Source organism: Capsicum annuum, chromosome 9, assembly GCF_002878395.1.
Source record: "Capsicum annuum cultivar UCD-10X-F1 chromosome 9, UCD10Xv1.1, whole genome shotgun sequence".
NCBI classification, from domain to species: Eukaryota; Viridiplantae; Streptophyta; class Magnoliopsida; order Solanales; family Solanaceae; genus Capsicum; species Capsicum annuum.
In genome coordinates, this window is record NC_061119.1 from 105,350,350 (window position 1) to 105,364,786 (window position 14,437).

Sequence of the window (14,437 nt, forward strand, 5' to 3'; positions counted from 1 at the left end):
CCATCGCGCAAATACGTCATTACAGGAATGTACTGAGTATATAGACGAGGTAGGCTAATTCAAGGTCTTATACATGCAAAATATCTAAACTAAATAATCATGAATATGTCGCATGAGAACACATACATGAATTCACAGACCATGAACAGAATCATTGCGACTCTAGATGCTGAAACTCGGAACCACTTTACTTTAGACTAAATTACTATTGACACTGAGATACTGAATAACTAACTTAACTGATACTGTTAACTGAGGATCTGGATGTATTTACTTCAAGGACTGAATTCTGAGATTAGTACTTTTGACCTACAAGATTAGAGATCAACTTTTCTAATAGATGATTTTGGAAGATATTATCGATGATAAGAAATATGACTATATCTGAATATTAAAATAAGAATAATCAATAGAAATATGATACTGTGATCAAACCTGTCTAATGATATATCTCTGAATATTATATCAAATAACTGTATGTGAAACCAAGCCTATGTGATTGGATGGTCCACGAATCAATGGAACTATCTAAGTTCTTCATAGAGATAGATGACTATATCTGACAGTCCTAATTTCTAAAGATTTATACTAAAATTAAGACTATATCTGAAAATTTGGGAAGTAGTTACTTAACCAACATGCCCCAACCTACCATAGGTGCGGTCCAACCTGTAACTCCAGCTGGAAGGGTGTAAATACCGTGCCACGGGTAAAGACCTCTCTTTGGTCAATCCTCTCTAGTGGATGACCCTTACCAGGAAGTCGACATAAGGCAATATAATAGTCAAATACTCTCTCTCTGGAGGTGACAGCCTATACTAACGGTTACTCCTATATCCTGCACTGACTACGCAATTCAGGAGTTCAGGGATTGCTACTAACGACTTTAGCCTCTATTGCTGATGGGGAGAGCCGCCATCCCTTTCATCATTTGGTGATAGTTTCTACTCCCAACTGAGAGACTCTAAACTAAATTATTAATAGAACATAACTGGACTGAATTCGATACTAATCATGTTTCTTAAAAGATCTGACTGAGTTACGCTGAAATCACTTAGTTTCGTATCTGACGGAAATGGTATTGAATCATGATATCTAACTGACGATATAGAGCTTGAATAGATTACTCGAATCACTTCTGAGATTAGAATTGAAACATTTAAATACTATTATATATAATCTAAATTACAGGATAGGGGCTAGATTACTAGCGATAAAAAGGTTATGGAAATAACTGAGATTACTTAGCTCTCTTAAGTTCTGCAATTATATGAGGATAAAGAGTTCTATAGTTCACTGAGTTATGATAATCATGGCTCGACTAGAATTATTGAGGAACTGACATGGGCTCTATACAACAGCTCTATTATCAGGTATAAATAACCCTAGGACGCGAAAACATAAAAGTAAAACATAATCATTCTTGCATCATCACGATTATCCATTCATCATCACAATCATTCATTCATCATCATAAGCATTCATTAATTACTATAATCATTCATTCATCATCACAAGCATTCATTCATCATCATAATCATTCATGTATCATCGCAATCATTGATTCATCATCACAAGCATTCATTTTTCATCATAATAATTGACGTATCATAGAAATCATTCATGTATCATCGCAATCATTCATGTCATAACTTACTTGATAACCACTTGGCATATATTAAAAACTTAGCATATATCAAAGAGCACATAATTGGGGAATTTACTACTATTATATCTCCACTTGTTCACTAAGGTCCTTCAAAAAACACTAGACATGCATAGGTTCAAACTTATTTGAGGATTTCCTAATTTGGGGCTTCCTATTCAACATACTATAATGCTCCATATGCTTCTCCTAAGCTTTTATCATACCTATGGGAGACATGCTACGCTTACTTAACTAATTCTACACCCAAAAGTCATTAACACAAACATAGATAGCAACTTCAAGAGGGTTTATCACCAACATCGCATGAATTCCACATACAAGGATCAAATCTCACAAATCTTGTAAACAAACATTAATCAAAACTTACCAACAAATTGAACATCAATTTCTACTCATACAAATCATGAAATTTCATAAACATAAAATCAATAAGTTTTAAAGATGGGTGCTTCAGCTTCTTGGATGAAAATGACCGAAAAATCAATATCTGCATACCTTGGGGAAACTTCTTTTTTGAAGGTTCTTGGAGAGATTCTTGATTTTTTTACTTCTCATCATCTGTCTTAATTTTTTTGAAAGAAGCAGTAAGGGTTTTGATATTTGAAAGAAACCCTAATTTGATGTTTTGGATGAATGAGAAGTTATGTTCCTTGATTTGGGGAGATTATGTGTTAAATATGGTGAAAAATGACACAAAAATCTCTTTAAAATGGTGTTTCAGTGCTATCTCGGACAAAACTAACGGTCAGAGTGACGGATCGTCACTCTGGTGACTAACCATCACTCCCACCATTACTTTTTGTCTAGAAAAGGGCCTTACTGCTTTAGTTTTGATGGCCAAAGTGACGTGCCACCACTGACTTGACAGTCCATCAGTTTGTCCGTCACTCTGGACATTTCAGACAACTCTCAGTAAAACGGCCATATATTCTTACTCCAATATCAAATTTTGGCAAATTGGTATCGTTGGAAAGCTAATTAAATTATCTATCTGTTGGTAGGTAATGAGATAAAAATTTCTTTGTATAATTGGAGATATGCTTGTTTGAAGTTGTCTATGGCAATGTCCTTCTCAACAATTCAATCGGTAAGGGTTGTTTTGATTCATCTAATAGCTAGGACGTATTTAAGGCCTTAATACAGATAAAACATGATCATAAAACTACCAAATCACAAAGATTTATTTAGCATTATCTTTGATCATGGTTCTATTATCGGTTGGGATTCTCAGGGTATTACAGATTACTATTTGATGAACTTCAGCAATAAATACAACATTGTGAAGAGTTCAATCTTATTCTTAAGTTGGAGAAGTGTCACTTCATGGTGAAGGAAAAAATAATATTTTTTCATAAGAACATGATAAAGGGGATCAAAGTGGATCAAGCAAAAATAGAAGTGATCAAAAAGATACCTCCACCATTCTCATGAAGAAAGTGCAAAGTTTCTTCGGACATATGGAATTCTATAGGAGGTTCATCAAAGAATTCTCCCAAATTTTAAATCATTTGTGCAATTTATTGTTTAATCAAGTAGAATTTGAGTTGAATGATTTTTATTTAAAAGATTTCCAGTGTCTTAAGGAGAAATTAGTCACGATACCCATTATTGTTGTGCCAAATTATCCAAACACTTTGAATTGATCTGTGATGTAAGTGGAGTGGCGCTAGGGGTTGTTCTTGGGAAAAAAAAGAAAACATTTTTCACCCAATATATTATGCAAGTAAGGTATTGATGTATCTCAAAAGAAATATACCATAGCAAAGTAAGAGCTATTTATCATTGTGCATGCCTTTGAGAAATTTGTGGCATACTGGTTGGTGACTATGTTTTTTGTCCACATAGATCATTCAATGTTGCGATACACGATGGAAAATAAAGATGCCAAACCTTATTTAATTGAGGTGGGTGTTGTTGCTATCACAATTAAATTTTAAACTCATGGATATAAAAGGTTGTAAAATTAAGTAGCTGACCACCTATTAAGACTAGAGAATGAAGGGAGTAAATTAGATGGGATGGAGATTAATGATTTATTCTGGGATGAACAGGTACTTGGATCTACTCTTGACAATGTTCCCTTATATGTGTACTTCAAAAATGATCTGGTGAGTGATATTATTTAGGAATATCTAATTTTTTAGCATCTAAAAAGGTTTATCCATCATGTGAATAGGTACTTCTAGGATGAGTCATGTTTGGTTAGATTGTGTGAGGATAATATTATCTGGAGAGGTGTAACGGAGGTGGAGATGTTGAATATCTTTCATGCTTGTAATTCTTCCCCTATGGAGGACATCACAACAAGAAAGAGTATGCAAAGTGGGTACTATTGGCCCACTATTCAGAATGATAAATCTGAATTCTTTAGAACTTGTGCTCAGTACCAATGGCAAGATCGATTTCTAGGCATCAAGATATGAAAACTATGCTAGAGGTTGAATTATTTGATATGTGGGGCATTTATTTAATGGTCCCTTTTATGATTTATTATGGCCATACATATAATTTTGTTTCTGTAGACTATGTGTCCGAATAGGTGGAAGCAGTGGCATTAGTAGTCAAGGAAGGAAAAAGTATGGTGTCATTTTTGACGAATAATATATTCTCATTGTTTGGTACTTCACACACAATCATAAGTGATGGGGGTTCCTGTTTTTGTAATAATATCTTTTGGATTTCCCTGATGAAATCGGGTGTGAAGCAACACAGTGGCTACACCTTACCACCCTCAAACCAGTGGATAAGTGAAAGTGTCAAATAGGGAAATTAAGATGATTCTACATAAGTACATTAATGCAAACCGACGTGATTGGTCTTTAAATCTTGATTATGCTCTTTGAGCCAACTAAGTATCCTTTAAAATACAAATAGTTATATTACTATACCAATTAGTATTTGGCAAGGCCTGTCATCAACTAGTGAAACTTGAGCATAAAGTCTTCTGGAAACATAAAAGGTTGAACTTATGTTGAAAAGATAAAGCTGATTTGAGATTGGAGCAACTAAATGAGATGGATAAATTTAATCTCCGTGCATATGAATGGTCATACCTTTATAAGGAGAGGATAAAGTTTTACCATGATAAGAAGATCGAAAAGAGAGATTTTCGAGTGGGAGATTTTGTATTGTATTTTAACTTAAGCTTTAAATTATTTTCAGGTAAGCTGAAGTCAAAGTGGTCTGGCCCTTTCAAGGTGACTCAAGTCATTTCATTTGTTGTGGTAGAGGTAGAAAACAAGGATGGAAAGTCATTAAGGTTAATTGGAAACACATTAAGCATTATGCTGGACAACATGAACAGGTGAATCTTGTAACACTGGTGTATCTTGATGGAGTAAGAGAACTAAAGATACCTATGTCGTGCCACACCATTAAATCATATGTGAGTGGGATACAACCCATAATGTGTTGTAAAATCATGTAGTTTAGATTTTTGGTAGTCAAGTCAGGATAATTTGTATGATAAGTGTGCAAGACTGAGGATGAAAAAAACAAATAGACATTGATCAACCATGATGATTGGACTAACACACCGTTGGAAGGTTGATGGTTCATCAATTCTTAATCATTGTAGGAGTATGAAAACCCCACACTATGGATAAGAGTGATTTATATGATGGGTCGTAGGGTAGTTTACGAACCATCAATGAACTGATACAACCCACACCAAGGCCTTGTCATAACGTGCATCCAAGTCCAAGCAGGACCGAAGACCGCCACGGTTACCCAAACCAATCTCCAAACACATGCCTTGAGTCAGATGAATTTCGAACATACAACAAGATAGCATGTTTAGTAACACAATGTCTTTGGGATGAGGTTCACTACCGTGACAAACCCAAACAAGTCCAACCATCCGATGCCAAGCAACAATTATAACCAAACCAAAATATTAACCAAGTTCATGTCCATAACATAGCATAATAGGATGGAACAATCATAAATACAGTCAAACGGTATCAACTCCAATACCAATGCCAATACTAAGGCTGACACCACTACCGACACCGCCCATACCAACCCATAGTAGTTCCACAATGCGTCTATCTGAATATAAAATGATATCAGGTCAGGAAAGGCCCACAACCATAGCAAAAATCATAGTCTATAAAATGACCCAAATAAGTTAAAACATCCATGACATGAAATGAAGCCTTCCAAAATATGGAAGCTTACCACTTCAATCCAGCTGAGCTGATCTTGAATCAAATCTATAAGTAGGAAGGGTATACAGGTTGGTTCCTGTAATGTGTGATGATCTAGTGCCCAAATATATTTTAGTGGACGAATGCTAAAATGTAATCATGATAAGGATAAAATAATGCCAACCTTAAAACCCAAGTAAACAACCATATGTATTCACAACCATACATATTTATATATATATCCTTGTCAGGAAAGGGAACAGGGTTCATCATGCATTTAAAATGTTTAGCTTGGGAATGTGTATCTTAACCATTCTAGAACCACCAACGGGCTATATGAGTTCAATAACCCCATGAAGTAGCATTGATATATGTAGTCGCATGAACCTGAGATACCATATGAGTAGGGATTCTAGTGTATCCTTCACTCTCTATGATACACATATACAAGTGTAACTTAAGAGATTCTCGTGTACCCCATAAGTATCATATAATGTGGCCATGACCAATACTCTTGTCGGCAAGTATGAGTTTCTAGTCTCCATCCATTGAACTCACACCTTCATGATTAGCTATCACACTCCATCATAATTGCCTAATTAAATCTATTACCACAAAACCAAACCACCAATTCTATTTATCAACAACCAAGGCTGTAAGTAGTGGAATCATCATAAAGACTATAGCTTGCAAGCAATGTCCTTACCCAACAATTTATAGAAGAAGGGATTCCATGTAGCCATAGATTACATTATTAAGTTGATTTGGGGAAGTCCCATGTACCCTACAAATGTTTCGATATTATGTTTTCTTGGGGGATTCCCTTGTACCCCGCAAGGCTATTTAATCAATCTATAACCATGACCACCAAGACCTTACCATATAACTATTTAATATCATCCAAACCAATTAGGGATCCATTACCAAGTTATAGCATGCAATAGTTACATTAAATGTCTAACAATATAGTAAAAGCATTCTCATAGGCATTTTATCAAACATGTTGGGGGCATAGTATTTTCGAAGCCAAAACCACGTACCAATTAACAATTCCCATGCAACCAATTATTCAAACAATCCTTATAATATGAAATCCATGAGTAAAAGACATGCGAAAAGAAAAACCAACCATTATAACAAAAACCCCCAACATATATTTGAAAACCCAAACTATAACACAATTATGCAATGAAATCAATTCATGAAACATCCCTTTAGTTTCAACTTAGAATGACAGAGGAGTAACATGTCTTAGATTAGGAAGAAGAATAGTGAGAAACCACCCTTTACAAGCCCTAAATTGATCCTATCGATGAAACCTTAGCCTTCCTTGACCCAAGAGACTTTGGGAAGAATTGAAAGAGTGTTTAAACATTTAAGATTAGAATAATAGGGTAAATTATGTCCCAATATTGGTATAGGCCATGGGGCCTCAAGAGGTTCAAAGGGGAAATATATAGATTACCCTCAACTTAAATTGTACAATATTCCCATAAGAAGGTATGACACCCCCCCCCCCCACCCTTATCCAAATCGTACTCTAGGGTATGAGTGGTACATTTGTCTCGTACCTTAGGCCTTCCCTTTGACCCAAACAATATCAAACACACGATCACCTAACCCAAACTATACCCAACCATATAATAAGTCTAATGAAATCGTACCCTAGGAAGAATAGGATATCCTTTGTTAGAAATAGAGCAACATACGTTTGACATCTTACCACTAGTACACCAAGATACGACTAGTAAGATCCATTCGTACCTTTCATAGAAACTAAACCAAACAAAACTGGTTAACATACGACTAAGGCCACCAAATAAAACCCTAATATATGTCTAGTACCCCCTAGTCGTATGTTGTCTAGAAACTAAAACCCAGGAAATTTCTAAGGATCAAAACCCAGGATGTTTCAATTCTCCCTCACTTACATCATTCGTCCTCGAATGATGGAACAAGGTAGTACAAGCTTGATTTACACCCCATTACCTCAACTATACGCTTCAACTAACTTAGAAAACAAAGATTTATGGCTTTAATTTCCCCTTTAACTAAGCTAGAAAACAAAAGTATGGTGAAGAACACATACCTTCCATATGAATACCGGGAGTAGAAAAGAATTGCGGATACTTGGATTTCATGTCCTCTTCTGCATCCCATATATCCTTTTCCACCATGTGGTTCTTCCATAGAACTGTAACCTAGGCCATATCATTGGTCCTTAATCTACTAACCCACCGATCTAAAATCTTTATCGGGATCTTTTCATGCGAAAGAGAATTTTATATTCCCAACCCTTCTAAATGAAAAACAAATGAAGGACCACCTATACATTTTCTCAGCATAGAAATATGGAAAACAAGATGAATGGAACTCAAAATAAAAGGCAACTCTTTTCATATGCCTCATTACAAACCCTTCTCAAAACCACATAAGGACAACCATACCGGGGACTGAGCTTCCACATCTTCCCGAAGCGCATTACTCGTTTCATGGGAGACACCTTAAGAAACACCCTGTCCCCAACCTCAAACTCCAAGTCCTTCCGCCTTTCATTTGCATAGGACTTTTGGCAGCTTTGGGCAGCCTTAAGCCTATCCCAAATCTCCTTCTCCTTCTCCATAGGATGATAAACCAACTTCGGACCAATCATATCTGCCTTACCAAGCTTGAACCATCTAATAGGAGATCTATATAGCCTACCTTACAATGCCTCAAAAGGGAAAATCCCAATGCCAGAATAGTAAATACTATTATAAGAAAATCTACAAGAGGTATATTATCAACCTAATTAGCTCCATAGTCATTCACATATGCACGAAGTATATTCTCTAATGACTGAATAGTCTATTCTGCTTGCACATTCATCTAAAGGTGGAAAACAGTACTCAGACTAACCCTAGTACCTAACCCTTTCTAAAACGACCATCAGAAGTGAGATATAAACTGCATACCATGATAAGAGATGTTAGAAATAGGTACCCCATGCAGCTTCACAATCTCATAAAGATAAAACCTCGCATAATCCTCTGCTGAGAAGTTAGTCCTTACTGGCAAAAAGTGAGCCGACTTTGCTATCCTATCGACAATGACCCAAATCTAATTAAATTAATTTTGAGACCAAGGAAGACCGGTAATAAAATTCATGTTGATATTTTTCCATTTCCATTAAGGAAATTCAATTCCTAATACAATACCCCGAGGCTTATGTGCTCAACTTTCACTTATTGGCAGACTAAACACTTGGCCAAAAAATTAGCCACATCCCTTTTCATACCATTCCACCAATATATCTCCTTGAGGTAATGATACATTTTTGAAATGGGATGAACAATATAGTGCGATTCATGTGTCTCTACCAATATCCTTTCTCTCAAACCATCGACGTCGGGAACACTTAACCTCCCTTGGTACCGCAATGTACCATCACTACTAATCTAAAATACCATCACTTTTTTTCACCTACTTCACTCTTGTTTATCATGAAGATAGGATCTAATATTTACTTCGACTTGATCTCTACACCAAAAGACTACCGCACCACTTTCTCTACCAATACACCACCATTCTAGCAGTCCAAAAGATGAATTTCTAGTTAGCTAAGCACTTAATATCCTTCGCCAAATCGTTTCTTTCCTTATCATATTTGTTAAAATCCCCGAAGACAACCCGCTAAGAGCATCAAAAACCATGTTAGCTTTAATTGGGTGGTAGTAAAGACTCATATCATAGTTTATAAGAAGCCCACACCATCTTCTCTGCTTGAAATTAAGTTCCTTCTAAGTGAGAACATACTGTAGACTCTTTTGATCAAAAAAAATGTCTATTTGCACTCTATACAAATAGTGCCACAAGATAATTAATGCAAACTGCACTGCTAAAAGCTCTAAAATATGTGAAGGATAATTCCTCTCATGCACCTTTAACTGCCTAGAAGCATAGGCAATCACCTTACCACATTAGATCAACACACTACCAAGTCCTACCCGGGATACATTATAGTAGAGCACAAACCCCATAGTGCTTCAGGCAAAGTCAAAACTGGAATTGAAGTTAGCTTATTCTTCAGCTTCTTGAAACTACCCTTACAAGCATCCGGCTAAGAGAACTTTACCTTCTTCTAATTAACCTAGTCAACGGGGAAGCTATAGTCAAGAAACTTTCCACAAGCATCTTATAATACCCTGCCAAACCCAAGAAGCTATTAATGTTGGTTGGAGTCATGGCGCTAGGCCACTTATTAACAACCACTACCTTTTTTGGATCCACCATGATCCCATCACTAGTAATAATATGACCCGAAAATATGATAGTCTTTAACCAGAATTCACATATCGAGAATTTGGCATACAACTACTACTCATTCAAGGTCTACAACACAAACAAAGGTGATTGGCATGATTAACCTCAATTTTTGAGTACCAAAACATATCTTCTATGAACACAATGAAAAAAATTTCCAAAAAATTATGGAAGACCCTATTCATGAAATCCATTAATATTGTAGTGGCATTAGTCAACCTAAATGACATAACCAAAAACTCAAAGTGCCCATATTGTGTATGGAAAGCAGTACTGGGTAAGTCCAACACCCTAATCTTTAGCTGATGATGCCCAAACAGAAGATCGATCTTAGAAAAGAACTTGTCACCTTATAACTGGTAAAACAAATAATCTACCCTAGGAAGAGGATACTTGTTCTTAATCATGGCCAAATTCAACTGCCGATAGTCAATGCACATTCAAAGGGAACCATCCTTTATACACATGAATAACACTGGTGCACCCCATGGGAACACAATAGGATGGATGAAACCCTAATGCAAAAGGTTATTAAGTTGCTCTTTAAGATCCTTAACTCAGCTTGAGCCATTCTATAAGGGGAATAGAAATTGGATAAGTTTCCAAAATAAGATACATCCTAAACTAAATCTCCTAAACTAAATCTCCCTATCCAGAGGAACACTGGGAAGGTCATCAAGGAAGATCTGAGGAAACTCATTCACCACTAGGACTTAATATAAAGAAGGACTCTATAAGTTAGATCTTTTACCTGACTAGATGATAAAGACAGCCTTTGGAGACTAATCTTCAAGGTATAATATATGACATAAATTTACCCATAGAAGCTAAGGAACTACCCTCCCACTCAATAACTAGTTCACCAAGGAACTTAAAGACAAACTTATGAGTACGACTATCTAAGGATGCATAGAATGAGTGTACCAATCAAACCCCAGAATAACATCAAAAGCCAAAATATCTAGTTCATACGTATACACCTAAGTATCCTTACTACCAATACTTACCACACCCCCTTATAGATACTTTTAGCAATAATAGAGTCATCTACCGAGGTAGAAACTGAAAAAATAATCCAAAATAACCTTAGGATCAAAACAAAAATATAAAGCCACAAATAAGGTTACATAAGAGAGAGTGGATCCCAGATCAAATAAACAATATGCATAATGAGAAAAGAGTTGAAAAGTACCCATCACGACAATAGGCAATGCCTCAGACACCTATTGAAATATCAAAGCATATAATCAATTCTAGCTTATGTCATCACCAGAGGTAGAAATAAATGTAGAAGCAGCACTTCTAGGTATAGGAGTAGATTAAAAGGCAATTGAAAACTTGTTTGCCATGAAAAATACCTTACCAACTAAATAATTTCTATAGATATGGCCTAGCTGACAACATTTAAAGCAGCAGCCCCTCTCCTTATTACAGAAACCGCAATGTAACTGACTACAAAACCTACAAGGAGCACATAATAATTCTTATTAAGCCCCACTAACACAAAGAAGAGAAATGTTCCTAAATGCCTTATATAGTCTCTCTTATGAGTTTGGCATACTACACACCCATAAAGAGACTTTACTCAACACGGCTTTATGGAATTCCAATTGACCATGAACCTAAAGCTATAAGATCAATGTGATATGACCCAAACAAGTTTCTTATCATAATGGTCATCCCAAGTCCAACTAGGACCAAAGACCGCCATGTTACCTAACTCAACCTCAAAACCCTTTCGTTCAGTCAGATGAATTATAAACATATAACAAAATTGCATATTTTGCAACATAAATAATTTAGGATTACGTTTACAACCATGACCAACCCAATCAACCAATTACAACTAACAACCATAACAAAACTAAAATAATAACAATTGTCATACCCATAATATAACATAATAAGATGGAACAATCATAAATACAGTCAAATAATATCATCCCCAATATCAATGCCAATACTAAGGTTTACACCACTACCGACACTACCCATACTAACCCATATAGTTCTATAAAGCCTCTATCTAAAAGAAAATAATATCCGATCGGTATATTCCCCAGATCATAGCGCGAATCATAGTCTATAAAGTGAGCAAAATAAGTAAAGATATCCATAAAATTAAATGGATCCTTCTTGAATGTGGAGGATTACCACTTCAATCTAACATAGATGATCCTGATCAGATCATTAAGAAAGAGTAGAATGGTTAGTCCTATCATCACATGAGGATACAATGCCCGAATACTGGTTAGTGAGTGAACGCTACCATGCACTCAAGATAAGGATAAAATAATACCGACATTTAAAGAAAATTAAACAACTATATACATTCACAGCCATACACATATATATACATACCGGGTAAGAGAACTGAGTTTAACATAAATTTAAAACACTTATCCTGGGCATATGTATCCTAACCATCGTAAAACCACCCACGGGCTATATAGGTCCAGTGCTGAACGAACCCTGATGAGTGTAGCTGAACAAATCAGAGATACCATAGGAATAGGGGACTATAGTAAAACCTTCACTCTCCATGATACATATATACAAGTATAACTTAGAAAATTCCTATTTACTGCATAAGTATCATGTATGGTCACAATTAGCAATCCTGATATTGCCAAACATGATTTTCGAGTGTCCATCCACTGGACTCAAACCTTCATAGTTAGCTAACATACCCCATAATTATTGTCCAATTAAAACTAGTACCATAAAACCAAACTAATAATTCCATTTACTTATAACCAAGGCTATTAGTAGTGGTATCGTCATACCGACTATAACTTTCAAGCAATGCCCTTAGACAACCTTTAATGGAAGAAGAGATTCCCATTTACCAATAGGTTATATTATTATGTTGACTTGGGTAAATCTCATGTATCCTATATGTGTTTCATTATTATGTTTGTTTGGGATATTCCCCTGTACACCGTAAGGCTATTTAATTAAACCATAACCATGATCACCAAACCTTACTATTTAATAATTAAACACCATCCAAACCAATTAGTGTTCCATTACCATATTATACCATGCAATAGTTACATTAAAAGTCGAATAATATAGTAAAAGCATTCTCATAGGCATTACGTCAAACATGTTGGGGGCATTGTATTTCCAAAGCCAAAACAAAAACCCCCTATATATAATTGAAAACCCAAAACCATAACACCATTATGCCATAAAAATAATTCAAGAAATATTCCTTTAGATTGAAAAAATGAGGGGGGAGTAACATACCTATGACAAAGAAGACCGATAGTAAATACCCTTTGCAAGCACCGAATTGATCCTGTTGATGAAGCCCTAGCTTTTCTTGATAGAAGATCCATCGAGTGAATTTGAGATAAAGTGTTTAAGAATAAAACAATGGGGTAAATTATGTCCTATGAGTGATATTAGCCGTGGGGACATAATAAGTTAAAGAGGGGAAATGTCTAGATTGCACTCAACTTAAACTATACAAAATTCCCATAGGAGGTTATGACCTCCCCCAAACTATACCCTAGGGTATAAGTATTACCCTTGTATAGTACCCTAGGCCTCTCTTTGGACCCCTCCAATATCAAACATACGACGAACCAAGACATACCATACCTAACCATAGGATAAGTATCATGAAACCTTACCCTAGGTAAATTAGGATCACCCAAGTTAATCATAGGGAAACATACGTTGACATCATACCACTAATACCCCAAGATAAGACTAGTAAGATTTATTCGTATCACAGAGAGAAACAAACCAAACCACACTTGTTAAAATATGACAAAGGCCACTAAACCATACCCTATCATATGACTAGTACCCCCTAGGCATAGGATGTCCAGATTCTAAAAAAACGGGAATATACTATGTTATACACATGCCAAAACTTATCTTAATAGTTCCAAATAATACAAAATGGTGAAAAAAATTAGAACAAATATTCACCTTTACCCTTAAAATTCATAGTCCCTAACGGTTGAAACTCTCTACATTTATAACTCTTAGATTACATCCATCCACCATTGACTACTTTTTTCATCATCCATTCCTATTTAAACATCCCACACCATAACTTATCCAATTAGTAAAACCAATTCAATATTATCTGTGCCAACTCTAAAAATTAGTACTTTATAATACTCAACCTGTACATGGGTCTAGTTTTATAATTGCATTCACATTTCAGTATACTCCTTCCTTCATAATGTATTAGTGTAATTTATTAACTCTTTTGTGGTCATGTTTTCTCAATATTTTGTTTTTACTTTTATGTACTTACTTGGTGTTAAAATGTTGTGTATAATATAATGTGGTGGAT